Genomic DNA, 18,535 nt, shown 5'->3' with positions numbered 1-18,535 from the left:
TAGGTATCCTCTTAATAAACTTTCTTAGACAATTTCAAAGCCACATAGGTCCTTCACCTCTACCATCTGCTTTGATACATTAAAGTGATCACAACTTGGCTTTGTTAAACTGCCATATCTTGGCTGTGTGAAAAAAAAAATTAACTCGATGGGAAAGGTTATAGGACAGAGACATTTTCAGAAATTCTGGTTAAAAAATTTCGGAAAATAGTTTTCAAGCCCTTTAGCAAGAATTTGCTAATAGGTTAATTACAAATGACCCTTAGCCACTTACTAAAGTAGATCCAGCAGGAATCCTACTGGGGAACATTTTCATGGCCTTGAGTGAGTTTCTGGGGATGGTGAACCAAAGAAACCTCATTTCTTCAGAAATACTTAGTAGCATACAAAGTCTCTGACACCCATTAATTGTTCCTATTTGCTGTTTGATTCTAGGTGTTTATGGATGAAGAATTTCTTTGATGCAGATGAGCAGGAAACTGATGAAGCTTTGAAAGAGGACAACTGGGGAGAAATCAAACCTAGAATAGGCCCCAAGGTCTCTTGCCTAAATTAAAGACTTGAGTTACATGATTGTCTCTGGACCATCTGTCCAAAGCCAGCCTGACTTCTTCCCTGCTAAACTATAAGCCTTGAAGAGAAGGGACACTAGTAAGTGCTTAAGAAACTTACTGAATGGGCCTGTGGATGGCTGGAAGAAGAGGCTGGCAGCCCACTAGATGGTTTGTATTGCTGTATCTATCTGTGCTGCTGGATCTAGGGGATCTCTGTCCCCTAGGACTGGCTGCCAACAAAACCATGGCAGTCGATTTCACATCGTTGTCTTTCAGTGCTGCCTTTCCTGTCTTTCTGCCTGTAGGATGCAATAGTGAGCTGTCGGCCTAAAGCTGCTTCACAGAGAGGACCAGCCTGGCTGGAGAGTGCTGGGCCAGTCCTGTTTGTCTCTGTCTCTGTCACCACTCTGCCAATGAGATAGCAATGCTAATCAGCTGAAGTTCCTTGTCAGGCATCCAATTTGTGTTTATTCCATGATTTCCAGAGCAAAAGGCACACTGGAATCATTTGAGTCTCTCAAGGTCACAGGAGGAGTTAGTACTGGGTGTGTGGAAGCCATGGTTTCTGACACTGGGATTGCTGCATTTTCTGTTAGAGGATGCTATTTCATATCTGTTGTATGTTTTGAGTTACTTAAAGTTAGCTTTTCCTTATCTTTTCACTTGGAAGATACATACTTTCTGTAAGTTATATCTGTCCTTTAATTTTCTCCAGATCCATTGTGATTTTATGAGCAAGACCCGATGACCTCAGTAAAGCCACAGCAGGGCAGGGCTCTCTTTTCCCAAGGAAAATGTCTTCCTCCTTCCTCCTAGTTAGAGTGTAGCTGACAGCACAGCGAGACGCAGGTGCTTCTGCCCCTGACAGCTCCAAGAGCATTGGATCTTGAGGCAAAGGCCATGGAGTTTGAAGTGGTTTGAGCTGAGATACATAGTTCAACGGGCCTTTCCATCCAGACTTAGCCCAGATATTCCAGGAGCATTTGGGTTTGGTGGCAAAGAAATCCAGGAGTGAATTTTCAGGCAATGTAGTGTAATTTGTGATTAAGGTTATCGGTAATATCTAACCTTTTGTAAATGCCAGCTGCATAATGATGGCTAGCACACTTTCCACAGATACTGTACTGCAGTCAGTTCAGCCAGGCCATAAGAATCTATTTAATGGAACTCTAATGGGAAATGACCAGGATCGGACTACAGAAAATTAAAAGTGACAATGCTAATTGACTGCAGAGGTGTCTACACGAAGAAGGGCCAGAAAAATCATTTAAGTCTAAATGAAACTGGACTGATTTGATATTTGAGAAAAGTATTACCTTCTTGCTGTGTTTGGCAGGGTGAATTAACCGCTTCATGTTTCTTAGAGAAGAGTCTTTGTGCAACAATGGGCTACAGTTGTTGGGAAAAGAACTCTCCTCAGCTGGATTAGAAATAGAATTGCAGATAAAGGTTTCAATGCTACTGCGATCACGGAGCTTAACCATCAGTGCGTAGCACTGGTGTCTAGGTTTGAGAGGGTCCCAGAATTGAGAAGGGTGGCCCATTCCTCACCCCCACTGAAGACAGAACAGCAAAGGGATTCAGCTGGTGACAGGCAATGCAGTTTAACTCTTAATGTAGAAGTTTTTCTTTTAACTCAGGAACTGTATAAACTAAGAAACTTTAAAGTCAGTATTATCTCTTTTCTGACTTATCTAAACATTCTTAGAACCTTCTCTAATTTTTGTAGAATTAATAGATATGTACAACGTTCTCATCCATCCACCATGCTATGTTCCAACCATGCCAGGGGACTAGCACACATTCTTCTCTCTCTTCGTACAGGTACATAATTCCTACCCGTCTCTTAAACCTCAGCTTAGACGTCTTTAAATCTTTCTTTTCAGGGACATCTTCCTGAACATCCAGGTGGATTTACATTGTATTACTTTGGGTAAGAACACAGAATCTAGACAAAGAACACAGAATCTGGGTGAGAACTGGCTTGGTCACTGGCCAGCTCTGTGATCTTCAGCAAGTTACTAATCCTTTCATTGCTTCAAGTTCTTCAGCTACTAAGTGGAAATGATAATGATTGAAATCACTTTGTAGGGTTGTAAGAAATAGATATAAGAAGCTTCTATCACTGTTATAAACTCTCACAGCTCTGCGTACTTCATTGCTCTTTTCATATTAGCATTTTTAGTACAAGTTATTTCATGTGTTGGTGTGATTATTTGGTAGATATCTTTCTCTCCCACTAGAATGTAAGTCCCATGATGTCAAGGAGTTTACCATTGGATCTCCAGGGCCAAGGACAGCACTAATTCATATTAGATATTGATAAGATATTTGACTGAGAAAGTGAATGAATGAATAGTGGCTTCTGCGGGTCACAGCTTATGACTCTTACTGCTGTGGGCAATGGCAACCATTTCTGCCTACAGTTCTTCACAAATGTTCACCCAGTGCATCTCATCACCTACACCTCTGCTCAAGTAACTTAGCTATTAGAGTCTCCAAAGTACTTCTTCTCGATGACTGTGGCATGGCTTTCTGGCAACCATCTGAGAGTAGCAGTTCTCAATTCTGGTATGTAGTGAGGTGATAAGTTTTCTAAGTAATTTGTTTTTAATAATGGTAGAAGGATCAAAGCTTGCAAAAGACATACAGCTTTTACTTATTAAGGTAAAGTTTATAAACAGTAAAATGCACACTCTTAAGTGTACGATTTAATTGAGATTTCACAAGTATATGCCTATTTGACTACCATACCAATCAACAGAATATTTCCATCACCCAGAAAATTGCTTCTTATCTACATCCAGTCAATCCACAACTCCCATAGACAATCTCTGTTCTGATTTCTTCCCCACCATCACTGACATATAATTTACATATAACACTGTACACAATATGTCGATTTAATACACGTGTATATTGCAAAATGATTACCACCACAGTATAATATAATTACCATTTCTTTCTTTCTTTCTTTTGTGATGCACACTTTAAGGATCTACTCTGTAAGCAACTTTCAAGTATATAATACAGTATTATTAACTATAATCACCATGTGCTTTACATTAGATTCCCAGAACTTACCCATTTATAACTGGAGGTTTGCACTCTTAGAACAGTATCTCCTCATTTCCCCCATCCCCTAACCCTTGGTAACCACCATTCTACTCTCTGTTTCCATTATTTGGCTTTTTAAGATTCTACACATAAGTGATATCATCCACCATTTGTCTTTCTCTCCCTGATTCATTTCACTAAGCCTAATGCCACCAAGGTCCACCCATGTTGTAAAAAATGGAAGGATTTCCTTCTTTCTCATGGCTTAATAATACATTGTATATATACATACACACACATATATACACACCACATCTTCTTTACCCATTCATCTATTGATGGACACAGGCTATTTCCATAGCTTGGCTATTCTGAATAATGCTGCAATGAACATGGGAGTGCAGCTATATTTTTAAGATCCTATTTTCATTTCCATTGGATATATACCCAAGAGTAGAAGGCTAGAATTGCTAGATCATATGGCAGTTTCATTTTTAATTTTTTGAGGATCCTCCAGACATTTTTCCATAGTGGCTGTACCATTTATATTCCTACTAACTGTATAAAAGTTCCTTTCCTTCACATCTTTGCCAGCATTTGTTATCTCTTGTCTTTTTGATGACAGCCATTCTAGCAGGTGTGACATAGCAGGTTTGGTCTGCATTTTTCTGATGATTAATGATGTCAAGCACCTTTTCATGTACCTGTTAGCCATCTGAATGTCTTCTTTGGAAAAATGTCTATTTAGATCTTCTGACTAATTTTTATCTTTTTTTTTTCCTATTGAGTTGTGTAAGTTCTTCATATAGTTTGGATATTAACCCCTTATCAGATACATAATTTGCAAATTTCTCTCCCATTACATAGGTTGTGTTTCCAATTTGTTGTTTCTTTTGCTGAGAAGATTTTTAGTTGATATAGTCCTATGTATAAGTTTTTACTTTTGTTGATTGTGCTTTTGGTGTCATATCCAAAAGAAACTGTTGCTAAGACAATGTCAAGGAGCTTTTCTCCATGTTTTATTTCTAGGAGTTTTATAGGTTTGGATCTTATGTTTAAGTCTTTAATCTATTTCAAGTTAACTTTTGTGAGTGGTCCAATTTCAAGATAAGGATCCAATTTCAAGATAAGAATCCAATTTCATTCATTTGCATTGGTTGTCCAGTTTTCCCAAAATCACTTATTGAAGAGGCTATGATTTTCTCACTGAGTATTCTTGACTCTTTTTTCAAATATTAGTTGACTATATATGCCAGGGTTTATTTCTCGGCTCTTGATTCTGTTCCGTTGGTCTAGGTGTCTATTTTTATGCCAGTACCACACTGTTAATTACTGTAGCTTGTTAGTATAGTTTCAAATCAGCAAGTACAATACCTCTAGCTTTGTTCTTTTTTCTCAGGTTTGCTTTGGCTTATTGGGGTCTTTTTTGCTCTTACACAAATTTTAGGATAGTTATTTCTATTTTTCTATTCTTTCATCAGTCTTATACTTTTCAGTGCACGATCTTTCAATTCTTGCTTAAACTGATTCCTAAGTATTTTATTTTTTATGCTATTGTAAATGGGATTGTTTTCTTTTTTTCTTTTTCAGCTATTTTGTTGTTAGTGTATGCAACACAATGGATTTTTGTATATTGATTTTGAATCCTGCAACTTTATTGAAGTTACTGATTAGTCCTAAAGTTTTCTTTGGTGGAGTCTTTAGGATTTCCTGTACACAAGATTATATCAGCTGCTAATGAAGACAAATTCACTTCTTTTCCAATCTGAACTCTTATTTCTTCTTCTTGCCTGATTGCTCTAGCTAGGACTTTCAGTACTATGTTGAATAAGAATGGTAAAAGTGTACACCCTTGTCTTGCTTCTTATCTTAGAGGAAATTCTTTCACCACTGAGTATGATGTTATTTGTGGGCTTGTCACGTAAGACCTTTATTACATTGAGGTATGCTCTATACCCAATTTATTGAGTGTTTTTGTCATAAAAGGATGTTGCTTTTGCAAAAGCTTTTTCTGCATCTATTGAGATGATCATATGATTTTTATCTTTCATTCTATTAATATGGTATATCACATGTATTGATTTGTGTATATGGCCATCCTTACAGCTCAGGGATAAACCCCTCTTGATCATGGAGTACGATTCTTCTAATTTGTTGAATTCAGTTTGTATTTTGCTGAGAACTTTTACATCTATATTTATCAGGGATATAGACCAGTAGTTTTCTTTTAGTGTCCTTACCTGGCTTTGGTATCAAGGTAATGCTTTCCTTGTAAAATGAGCATGGGAATGTTCCATCCTCTTCTATGTTTTGGGAAGAGTTTGAGAATAACTGGGAGTTAATTCTTTAAACATTTGGTGAAATTCACCAGTGAAACCGTCTGGCCCTTGGCATTTCTTTGTTGGGAGGTTTATGATTACTGTTTCAGTATCCCTGTTATTTATTTGGATTTTCTGTTTCTTCATGATTAGTCTTGTTAGGTTATCCGTTTCTAAGAATTTATCCTTTTTTAATAGGCTATCAAATTTGTTGGCATATAATTGCTTATGATGCTTTGTATTCTGTGGTATCATTTGTAATATTTCCTTTTTCCTTTCTGCTTTTGTTTGTGTCTTTTTTATTCTTAGTCTAACTGTTTGTCAACACTTTATATTTTAAAAAATCAGCTCCTTGTTTTGATGATCTTCTCTATTGTGGTTCTTTCTCTATTTCATTTATTTCTGCTCTGATCTTTCCTATTTTCTTCCATCTTTGAACTTTAGGTTTAGTTTTTTTTTTCAATACCTTGAAGTGTAAAGACAGGTTGTTTATTTGAGATCTTTTTTTCTCAATGAAGATAATTATTGTTACAAAGGTCTCTCTTAGAAATACTTTTGTAGTATCCCATAGGTTTTGGTGTTTTGTGTTTCCATTTTCATTTGCTTGAAGATCTTTTAAATTTCCTTTTTTGATTTCTTCTTTGACCAAGTGGTTGCTGCTCAAGAGTATGTTTTTTAATTTCCACATATCTGTGAATTTTCCAGCTTTCCTCCTGTTATTGACTTCTAGCTTTATACCACTGTAGTTAGTAAAAAATAGTTGGTATCAATGTAATCTTAAATTTGCTAAGACTTGCTTTGTGATCTATTGTATGATCTATCTTGGAGAATGTTCCATGTGCTTGAGAAGAATGTGTATTCTGCTGCTAGTCAATAGAATGTTCTGTATTAGTCTATTCGGTCCATTTACTCTAAAGTATGGTTCAGGTCCAATGCTTTCATCTTGCTTTTCTGCCTGGATAATCAATTTATTGCTGAAAGTGGTATATTGAATCCCCTACTATTATGGCATTGTAATCTATTTCTCCCTCAAGAGCTCTCTGTATTTGCTTTGTATCTGTCAGTACTCCAGTTTGAGTGCATAAATATTTATAATTGTTACATTTTCTGGAGAATTGACTTCTTTATTATTATATAATGACCTTTGTTTCTTGTTACCATTGTTGGCTTTAAAGTCTATTTTGTCTGATATAAATACAGCTGCCTCTGCTCTCTTATGCTTTCCATTTGCGTGCAGTATCATCTTCCATCCCTTCACGTTGATCCTATGTGTATCCTTAAAGCTGAATTGAGTCTCCTGTAGACAATATATAGTTGGTTCTTGTTTTTTATCCACCCAGTTATGTTATGCCTTTTGATTGGAGAATTCAGTTAATTTATATTTAGAGTGATTATTGATAGGGTAAGATCTTAGTCATGCCATGTTCTTTAGTGTTGGCTGGCTTTTGTATTTCCCTTGTTCTTCATTTTTTGCTGCCTTCTTTTATGAATTGATTCCCATAGTGGTATATATTGATTCTCTTCCCTTTACCTTTTTTGTACCTGTTATAGGTTTTTGCTTTGTGATTACCATGATGTTTACATAAACTGTCTCCAGATAAAATAGTCTATTTTACCCTTGTAACTACTTAACTTTTATCACATACAATAACTCTACTTTTGTTTCCCCCTTTATGTGTTTGATTTCACAATTAACTTCCTTTAATATGGTTGAATACAAGCAAATTATTATAGCTATAGTTATTTTTAATACTCTTGTTTTTTAGCTTTTATACTAGAGTTAACTGGTTAACATTTCACTATATTACAGTATTAGAGTATTCTGAGTTTGACTATATACTTATATTTACCAGTGTGTTGTATATTTTCATGTTATTAATTAGTGTCCTTTCATTTTAGCTAGAAGAAATCCTTTCAGCATTTCTTGTAAGGCAGGTCCAGTACTGATAAATTCCCTCAGCTTTTGATAGTTTAAGAAAGTCTTTATCTCTCCATTTCTGAAGGACAGTTTGTCACATTAAGTATTCTTGGTTGGCAATTTTTTTCTTTCAACATTTAGAATAAATCATCCAACTCTTTACTGGCCTATAAAGCTTCTGCTAATAAATCTGCTGATAGTCTTATGTCACAAGCTTTCTTTCTCTTACATCTTTTAGGATTCTCTCTTAAAATCTCTCCTAGGATCTCTTTAAATTGATTTTGTTTGGTGACCTATGAGCTTCATTAACTTGGATATCCAAATCTCTCCCTAGATTTGCCATTATTTCTATAAATAAGATTTCTACCCCCTCGCCCACTCTTTTCCTTTTGGAATTCTACTAATTCACATAATGGTTCTTCAGATAGTATCCCACGCGTTACATAGGTTTACTTCACTCTTATTTTCATTTTTCCTTTGTTCTCCTCTGATTGGATAATTTCAAAGTTCCTGTCTTCTAGCTCACAGATTCTGCCTACTGCTAGATCCATTCTGCTGCTGATGTTATTATATTTTGCACTTTTATTCATAGTATTCTTTAGTTCCAGAATGTCTGTTTGGTTCTTTTGTTAAAAATTCTATCACTTTGTTAAAGTCATTTTGTTTATGTATTTTTTTTCCTGATTTCTTGAATTGTCTTTTTCTGTTTTCTTGTAGCTAATAGAGTTTCCTTAAAGTAGCCTTTTTGAATTCTTTATTGGGTAAATTGCAGATCTGTATGGCTTTGGGTTTGGTTCCTGGAGATTACTGTGATCCTCTGGTGGTATCATGTTATGTTGACTTTTCTTGCCTGGTTCATGATCTTAGCAGGAAAGTATAAAAATCTGACAAATAAATGCTAGTTGTAGGATTTTTATCATTGCTTTTTCTAAGGTTGAAACAAATTAATTTTTTTCTACTTTGCCAAGAGCTTTATAATAATTGAATATTGAATTTTGTCAAGTGCTTTTTATTGTTGAGACAATCCTCCTTTTTCTTTATTATTTTGTCAATGTTGTAGATCTCATTGATTCAATTTTGAGATAAATCATTTGTTATTAATGTATTGCTATACTTAATTAACTAATTTATTTTGCTAAGAAAATTTTTAACATTTTTATTGATTTATAATCATTTTACAATGTTGTGTCAAATTCCAGTGTAGAGCACAATTTTTCAGTTATACATGAACATATATATATTCATTGTCACATTTTTTTCTCTGTAAGCTACATAAGCAATGAAGCTAGAACACTCCCTTACACCATACACAAAAATAAACTCAAAATGGATGAAAGACTTAAACGTAAGACAAGATACAATGAACCTCCTATAAGAAAATATAGGCAAAACATTATCTGACATACATCTCAGAAATGTTCTCCTAGAACAGTCTACTCAAGCAATAGAAATAAAAGCAAGAATAAACAAATGGGACCTAATGAAACTTACAAGCTTCTGCACAGCAAAGGAAACCATAAGTAAAACAAAAAGACAACCCACAGAATGGGAGAAAATCTTTGCAAATGAAACTGACAAAGGCTTGATCTCCAGAATATATAAGCAGCTCATACGACTTACAAAGAAACAAAGAAATTTTGATTCTATGTTCACGAGAGTCATTGGTCTGTTCTTTGCTTTTAATGTTGATGTCAGATTTTGACATCAGGGTTAGGCAGGCTTCACAGAAAGTATTGGGAAGTGTTCTCCTCTCTTCTATTGTTTTTATATATTGTACGTGAGATTGGTTTATGTGATCCTTAAACATATTATAAAATTAGTCAATGAAATTATCTGGGTTGGATTTTCTTTCTTGAAAATTTTTATTTTAAAATTTAATTCTATCAACAAATATGGGCAAGTCAGATTTTATATTTCATCATGGTTAAGTTTTTGTAAGTTGTATTTTTAAAGATATTTGAATATGTTATTTAAATTTGTTGAATTTATTTGGATAAATTTGTTTATAATATGCCCTTACTATCCTTGCAATATTTATAGACTCTGTAGTGACAGCCTATCTTTTATACCTATTTCTGCTAATTTTTGAAATTGGTGAGTTTTTTTTTTAATGTTTTTATTCTTGATTATTCTTGCTAGAGTGTATGTTTTTTAAAAGCAATGTTCTACTTGGTTATTTATATTTATTGTTGTTTTAAATTTCATTGTTTTCTGCTTTTATTTTTGTTTTATTTCAGCAACCCTTATCTCCCATGTCTGCACTCTCAGTTCAGTTTCCTCACTACTCTTCTTGGCTTCTACTTCCTTAGTGTGATAGAAAGTGTGAGACAATGTGGGGCAAGCCTCACGTGCTTGTTTTTCCCAAGGATCACAGTCCCCCTCTCTTGTGGCTCAGTTCTAAAAATAATTGTCTTATGAATTCTGTTCAATATTTACAGTAAGAAGGAGAATCTAGTACCAGACATACCTTTGAGAGTGTGCCCTGCCGGTAAGTGTCTCCTGTCACATGGGTTATGAAGAGGAGGTTGAGAGCTGCTCCTCCAGAAGAAGCCAGAGTATTGCCCTTCTCAGAATACGTCCTTAGTTACCTATAGGAACATCAGAGATAAGTTGTATAATAATAATGTTATTGCCCACCTATGTTTCTTGTGCAGTTGCTTATTTGGAATTGTGTAACTTTTCAGGGATTAAGTGTGACCACAATAAATGAAACTTAGGAGATAAATTTACATTTTTAATATCCCATTTATTACATATCAGAGAAGCTGACTCCTTTGAGACCAATGAACTAAGTACCCGCCAAGTCCAGATCTCAAGACTGGCTTTGTAATGCAGTTGGTTTTCACAGTTTTTGTCATGCAGTAGCATGAACATCCTCTGCTCCTAGCTTTTCTCTCCGTTCCAGCCCCAGGAAACATCATTTCTGTTTACTCCTGGGTCCATTGTCATTTTCTTATTTCATGGAGAGTGATGCTAAATAATTGTTCATTCCACCAGTAGTGTCATAAGATGGGGATCTTCCAGCCGTTTACCTAAAAGTTGGAGACAGAGCACTGAAGGCAAAGTCAAATTCCCTGCTCTTCTGGAATCCACAGTCCAGTGGAATCACCCTAACCCAGAAACCATACCACCATGAACTGCATCAGGTGGGAAGGCCAACTCTGAGTGCTAGAGAGGGATTTCTTCACTGGGGAAACCACAGTTGAATTATGATTTACTTCCTTTCCTGTCTGAGGTGTAGGTTTTATCAGTGAACTGAGGTTGGTGGTAAGCACTTTGCAGTATATGGGAGGGTGAAGATCCTCCTTATGTGTTTTTATTCTAAGTAACCACCTTGATACAACACATTCAGGAGAGCTTCTGGTGTGACATAAACCTCAATTGTTCTATGGTCACATAGTGCAAGTTTTGAAATGTGCTGAGGGGTGTTGTATGCCCACCAAAGCAAACACTTTTATCTACTGCTGGTAACACTCCTGGGCTACCTTGCTCCTTTTACATTCTGCTTGAATTTAAATAATTTGGAGCTTATCAAAACTGAGAACCTTCTCAAGATATGTTATATCTTCACCCTGCTGGTCAGAAAGACACCTAAAAAAATTCTAGTGATTTGTGGCATATGTGCATATTAACACCAAAGTAATCTGGTGCTACTTCAAGACAGACAGATAACAATATTTAATTTTTGTACTATTTTCAGAAATGAAATTCTTCTCCATGAGTGAAATTTCCAAATAACTCCTATTTATCAACATAAGGCCTGCAAATATTTAACTACTTTCAAAGGAAATCTATCAAAATTATATTTTAATAAACAGCACCATGCATACATCATATCTTATTAGCTCATTTATTGTTACACTGTTTTACATTAGAGCATACAACACGACCAGCTGTTCATCAGGCATGCTCAGTTGTTAATGTTTCTTCTGCCTTTCTAACACCTCTTTTTTTTCCACCTATAGATACATCAGTTTATAGAAGTTCCTTGCCATACCCCACTTGTGAATAGCCCCTCTGAGTTTGCTTGGCAATATTAGTTTGCTAAGGAAAAAGATAATTAAAATTATTGAATAAATATTTTGATTTTATAATCATACAAAGATGATAGAATAGTGAAGGTACATGAGCTTTCTGATACGTTTTTTGTTCACTGTAGAGTGTAACATTTAGAATAATTATTTCTTTTTTATTGAGGTAACATTGGTTTATAACATATGTTTCATGTGTAAACATTATATTTTGACTTTTGTAAGGCTACTAGTGTGCCACCAAATACTTAGTTTCCATTTGTCACCATACAGTATCCATCTCGCCCTCACCCTCACCCCTGCCCTCTGGTAACCACTACTCTGTTCTCTGTATCTATGTGTTTGTAAAACAATTATTTGTTTTTTTTAAACATTTATTGAGGTGTAGTTGATTTACAATATTTCAGGTGTACAGCAAAGTGATTCAGACATATATAGATAGACATATATATATAAACTATCTATATATATTATTTTTCAGATTCTTTTCCATTATAGGTTATTATAAGATTATAGAATATAATTCCCTGTGCTATACAGTAGGTCCTTGCTGTTTACTATTTTATATATAGTAGTGTGTATCTGTTAATTCCAAATTCCTAATTTATATCCCCCTTTCCCATTTGGTAACCAAAAGCAAAACAATTATTTCCTGATAAAGCATGTTTATGTTTTGATTATTTTCTGTGTTTTGACCTCATGGCATATATGTTTATTTATATGTATGTATTCTATATACATATTATCATATATAAAGAGGTTATAATTGTATGACCATTATTATTTACATCTAAGTGAAAAATAAAACTAGAGTTGTATTTCTTAAAAAAAAGTTACTTTTTATGGATAGTAGTAAGAATGGCAAAGAAGATTAAAGAAAAGTAGAACAGGTATTAATATACTCATGCTAAGGTTGGTATACTTACCATATCATTTTTAGAAACCCATTTTGAACTATATATTAGATTCTAAAGAATATTTGTAATTTCAAAAACATAAAAATAATTTTTCTCATTTATGTGCTCAGTATGGAGCTGGGAGATATATTATAGTAACTGGGAGGAAACCAAACTTCAGTGTCCATTACAGTTAACAGTGGGTCATCTTAATTTTCAAAACTTACCACATGGAACTTATTTTGGGAAATGTTAAACATTGTCCCTAGCCCAGTCTAAGAAAAGAGTAGCGTAATTAAGTGTTACTCTCCCCTAGAATGGTGGTGACCTACAGTAAAATAAACCTATGGAAGCAGAATCCAAACCTGAAAACATTTGGTAAGTGTGAGTCATGAGCCGTTCTCCACATGGGGGATAACTACACAGAAGGAACTCCAAAGAACACTGTGTGCTCATGTATCCATTTTACCAACCAGACCAGAAGGTGATAAATGAGTCTTTTGTTCACCATAGCTTTTGGCATTAGGGGATACCTTAATGTTCTGCCCAGCAACCCTGGATCCCTCCTACTGGTTTTACATGTTCTCTCTGCAGCTTCTTTATGTTACCTGCTAACAGCTCATACTAGCAACATTCTTCAAAGGATTGTCCTTGGACTCCTAGGAACTACTTTCCTGGAAGCACCTTAGAGTTTACATAGCCCCAGGGAGATTGGCAGCCAATGACTGACTGAAGACAGGGTCTAAAAGCCTGATTCCCTGCCTGGCGGGAAGAACTGCTCTTTAATCTGCAGAACTCCCTATGCGATCAGGCTGAGTCTTGGATGACACATGAAATTGCTCTCTTGCTTATTTTCCTCCTTTTCCCTACTTGATGTCTTCCACTCCCTTATCAGTTTCTCCTCAGAGCAATCTCCTAAATCATTTGTATACAAATCCTTGTCTAAGCATCTGCTTCTGGGAAACGTGACCTAAAATAATGATGGTATATCCATATCTACTCTTCAAATGCATTCTATTCAAGGATCCAAAAAATAATTTTAAACACCATGCAGGGTTCCAATTGTGAAATAACCAAAAATACCATGGTCTTGGGAAGGGGCAAGAATCCTTAGTTCTGACTGTCTTCATTTCCATGGAAGAGCCTGAGGACCACTGTCAGAACTCAGAGGTAGGGAGAAGACAGGGGTAGGAGGTGGAAATGAATTAATAATGTGGGGAAAAAAAACCTCAAGCCATAATTCAATAAACAATTTTTGAGTATCATCAATATAGCAGGCTTTCTTCTAGTCATGAGGAACCTGCTGCCTGCCCATGGAGTTATATTTCAGTTGGGAGGGAAAAGAGAACTACCAAACCATTCTCAAGGGAGGACGGAGCTATTTGTCCCTGGTAGGAGCCTATTTCCTCCACTGCTGCTTGTTGCTTGGTCTTCCAAGCACATATTTCATGGTATGACTCTTTATTAAACACAATATAAATGCTGACTATCCTCACTTCATCTATCGAGGTTTGGATTCAGCTCAACCACAACATAGACAACCAATCCCCATTCTGAATTCTAACTTCTTACACTCCGATTAAGATACTACTTCTATAGAAACAGCAAGTACCAATTTGTTTTTTCTCTTCCTCACTTATGAGATCTGATCTCAGTCACTTACTGCTTTGTATATAGTCTTTCCTAGATATAGTTCCTAGATATGTTCTCTCTCCTAGATATCATTCCTAGAGATGTTTACATATTAAACGTTTTCTCTAAAGCATTTATACTGTATAGAACTGATTTCAGGACTTATTCAGCCAGTATGGGGGAACTCTTTTCTTAAACTGGCAGCTTTTTCTTCACTCCCAACTTCATAGCATATGCTGCAACTTCATGTGACATTAGTTTGCCAGCCAAAGGACCTCCTCCACTGACATTCCATAGAAACCTGTTTCTCAGAGGTGATTGGATCAGCAGCTGACCATTTAAGTAATAATAATAAAAGATTAAATTGAGCTCGTAAAAATGTTATAAATATACTTTAAACATTTAACATATGAATGTACATTCATAAGGCAATTCTATGATGTAGGAACAATGGCTTTTCTTTGACTATGGGTCCATGATTAGAGTTCTATTTCTTGCATAAACCATATCCATAATATACTGTCCACAATTTCCAGTTTCACATTCTTAAAATAAAAAAGCTCTAAAGAAATTTACAAAGAAATCTGAGCCCAGAATTCTTTTAATTTCTGTGAATCATTTTTGCCCTTATCTATTCTAATTTAATTTTTTTGTGTGACTAACAGGTGTTGTGTCGGTGCAAAGCATTCAATTTATTTTTTATAGGCACAACAAAACCCTTTTTTTAACTTTCATATTTGTATATTATTTCAGTTATTTTTCATAGTTTGCATACTATTTAATTAAACTACAGAATTACAATAACAAGTCTAACTGGCATAACTGTTTAGGAAGCAAACAACTAAATCGATGGAAATTTAATTTTTAGGTTATTTTAAGGATTAGTCAGGGAATTAAGTGTTCCATGGGAATCAGTTTGCTTTACAGATGGAATTGAGAGGGTCAGTTATTTTGGAAAATTGCTTATATGGAAATAAGATAAGAAAGACTGTATGGAATATATTCTTGCCTTTGGAAAATAGTAAGGTGGCTAGCACTAGGAATGGGTCCATAAAAGGAGGTGGAGCAGAACCACTAAGTATAGCATCCTCTTGGAAATAGTGATTAATTACTGGGAACATTCCAGCTAAAATACCCAGAAAACAAAAGTTGTATTAGTTTTCCTGATCATAGGCTCCAGTTAACACATAAAACATGAGTCTAACACTATTGTTTCCTGATAAGGTTATAGACACAATTTCAGAGAAAGACTTGTCATTTGTATTTTGATATTAAAGTTCTAGAAAGGTTCTGTCTAAATTGTTTCTTAAAATCCCACAATTACTGACTTACACATTGTCTTCATTGTCTTTCTTTTTGTGCTTTTGTTAATTTCTAAGGTTCCTGATCTTTATAGCACATTAAATTCCTAAGCACCTACCCTGAAAAAATTTGTTAGATTTCTTCTATGAAAAGGGCTATGACAGTATGAGAATATGGAGCTACTCTGTATATGTATTGGAGGGTGGCTAATATTAAAGAAGATGCAGAAAAGGGCTTAGAAAAGAAAAGGTGGAAAACCTGAAGCATAATTTTTTCTCTTTCCCAATTTCGCTGAGCACTAAATAAACTCCCCAGCTATTTATTCTGTGTTCCTCAATGAACTACTACTACGTGGAGACTGATGACTTTCAGAGAGTCCTGATTTCAATATTCTATCGTGGAGAATATCCAACCAAATTAGAAGTGAAACAAGACAAAGTAAGCTTTTTTAAAAAAAGTGTATCTATGATTTTGATGAAAAGATACATTTCTCTATTAAAATTATATTCAGTTTTTTTTTAGTTGTCAACATGGTATGTGCCACATTTATAACCGAACACACCTGGATTATCATCCATCATTGCCACCAGATATAAAAACTGTTGCAATTGTTTTTTTTCTTTTCATCAACTTACTATTTTGATATGTAAAGAAGAGTCATTTTATAAAATTCTAAACTTTTACAAAGGTAAGAAATGGTGAAATAATAACAACATTTGTCTTCTGTCAAGAAATATTGACACAGTATTACTATAGCAAAATTGGTTTGTGTTCTGAAGTGTGTCTCATAGATAAATCAGATTTTAGATTTTTTTTTAAAACAACTCAAATTGTTCTTTTTTGTATTAATGTCTATAAAAACATCAGGGCATATAAGTGTGGAAAAAGATCCTACAAAGTAGGCATAAAATTTGAATAGGAACCATGAAATTCTCTGAACACTCATTCTCCACATTTGACATTGGCACAAGGTCATTTTCAAAGTATAATATGGTATATTTCCTATTTCATAAGTGTCTAAATTGTGGCCTTCTTGGGCAAACAAAGCCCTTTGTAAATGGCAAGGAAATGTCTGTTTACTCTCTTTGCAAGATTCTATCCAGAGAATTGAGGAAAGAAAGGGTGCATTGCGTGAATGAAAACATAAGAATTTATACAGCAAATTCATGTAATAGAGAAGAGCCCAGAATGACTAACACATTGGCACAAAAGCTCTTAGCAGTGAAAGTGTATGGTCTGCTAGTCAACAATTTCTGAACTTGGAAATCTATTTCATTTCTTGTTTTTTGTCCATGCTCATCAACCACATGCCATGACACCTAGTGCCATCTGTCTCATCAAACAAGTAAAACAACAGGGTACGGAAATGCAGACAAGGATGCCTTTTGTATTTTTAACAGCTTCATTTTGATGTTAAGGAGAAAAATGAGTCAGAAGTCAAATGTGACTTAATTTAATTGCTTTTTAAATTATTAAATTGAAAAACAGTAATATTTCAATTCTTGTGCTTTCAAAGTGATAATGGAAAATTCAAGTTTAGCTCATTTATGAAATACCTACACTATTCACGGTTATGCTGTAGGCAAAAGGAAAGAATACAGATGACTAGTAGAGAGTAAGTAGTATGCGTTGCGTGCTCACTGACTACAGTGGCCTTGTGGGTTTGGGATACTGGAAGAGCTACTGTCTTAAGAGATAAGGCTTGCAAAGCAAGTAGGCGTCAGTTAAGAAGACCTTGAGTAGGAGGCTAGACATTTATTGTCTTTGTGTTGCAGGTAAGGAGAAGCCATCAGAGGTTTTTTTTCATGAGGGGATTGAGCCAATCAGGGAGATTCAACTTGACTCAATCTTTGTCAGAATAGTTATACATAATACTTTTCCTTTCATTCACATCTTGGTGAGTTAAGGAGGGGAGAGGTAAGAGAAAGAGGGAAAAAGAAAGGGACAAAGACATAGGAGCAAACACTAGAGAAATAGAGAGGAAAAAAAGTGAGAACAAGATTAAATCGGAAAGTTAAGTAAGTTTGAGTTGAGAATTAGGTGCAGGATATCACGTGCTGGTTTTTGAAGGTGTCAGCTTCTGCGAACTCACTATTTCCTGTACTACAGGTTAAACTGGTCACCTGCAGTCTATAGACACCTAAAGACTAGGGTTAATTTTATTTTGTGTTTATTTAATTATCTGTCTTAATTTATGTATTTTAAAATTTGTTTATTTAATAAATCTTAACATATTTTAAATCTGTCTTTAGGAGGACTGGCCATGCTGCGATTCACCACTTCCTGTTTCCTATGTTTGCCTGATTTCCGTAGATGTTGGGAGTTTGTGGTTCCGACTTGAAGACACATTACTAAAGACTTTATCATCGAAAATGAATACCAGAATTTGCATTTATGCGTGCCTTAGAATTAAAAATAATATTAAAAACCACATGTTCAGAAATTTTGAGAGAGATGTTGTACACTTTCCTCCAAGATTTCCAAAGAGAACAGTGGGCTACTTGGGACAAATGTATCAGATGCTCTCAAAGTGCCTGTCATGCTTTATCAGCAGCCATTAAAGGAGCATCTGCTACAAATATTCAGCCTCCCTAATGTTTTTATACAGTTCTTTGCACTATTTTCGGCAGAAATCATTTAGTCAAGTCCCAATTTTGCTCATTTCCTCCTCTCTTGCTTCAGGAAAACTGGTGGATTTCTTTTTTGCTTGTGTTTTATTCGTTGAAAAAAATGGTAGGAACCATTTAAGCATTATTGAGAAGCACAGTATGGAATATTCTCTGTTTTTGTCATTATCACTTATCCGTAAACAATAGCTCTGCTCTTG

The 18,535-nt window shown here is 35.1% G+C and overlaps 1 long non-coding RNA gene across 5 annotated transcripts in view; it reads right to left on the bottom strand.

Moving 5' to 3' along the window:
* Positions 1-18,535, bottom strand: part of LOC140696348 (uncharacterized) — a 314,939-nt gene that overhangs the window by 223,565 nt on the left and 72,839 nt on the right. For all 5 annotated transcript variants that reach the window (XR_012072547.1, XR_012072544.1, XR_012072545.1 and 2 more), the window contains exon 3: positions 10,315-10,435. This is a non-coding gene — a long non-coding RNA (uncharacterized lncRNA). The remainder of the gene's footprint in view (positions 1-10,314; positions 10,436-18,535) is intronic.

Source organism: Vicugna pacos, chromosome 5 (assembly GCF_048564905.1).
Source record: "Vicugna pacos chromosome 5, VicPac4, whole genome shotgun sequence".
NCBI classification, from domain to species: Eukaryota; Metazoa; Chordata; class Mammalia; order Artiodactyla; family Camelidae; genus Vicugna; species Vicugna pacos.
The sequence above is the reverse complement of the archived record's forward strand: the minus strand, read 5'-3'. Positions and strand labels throughout refer to the sequence as shown.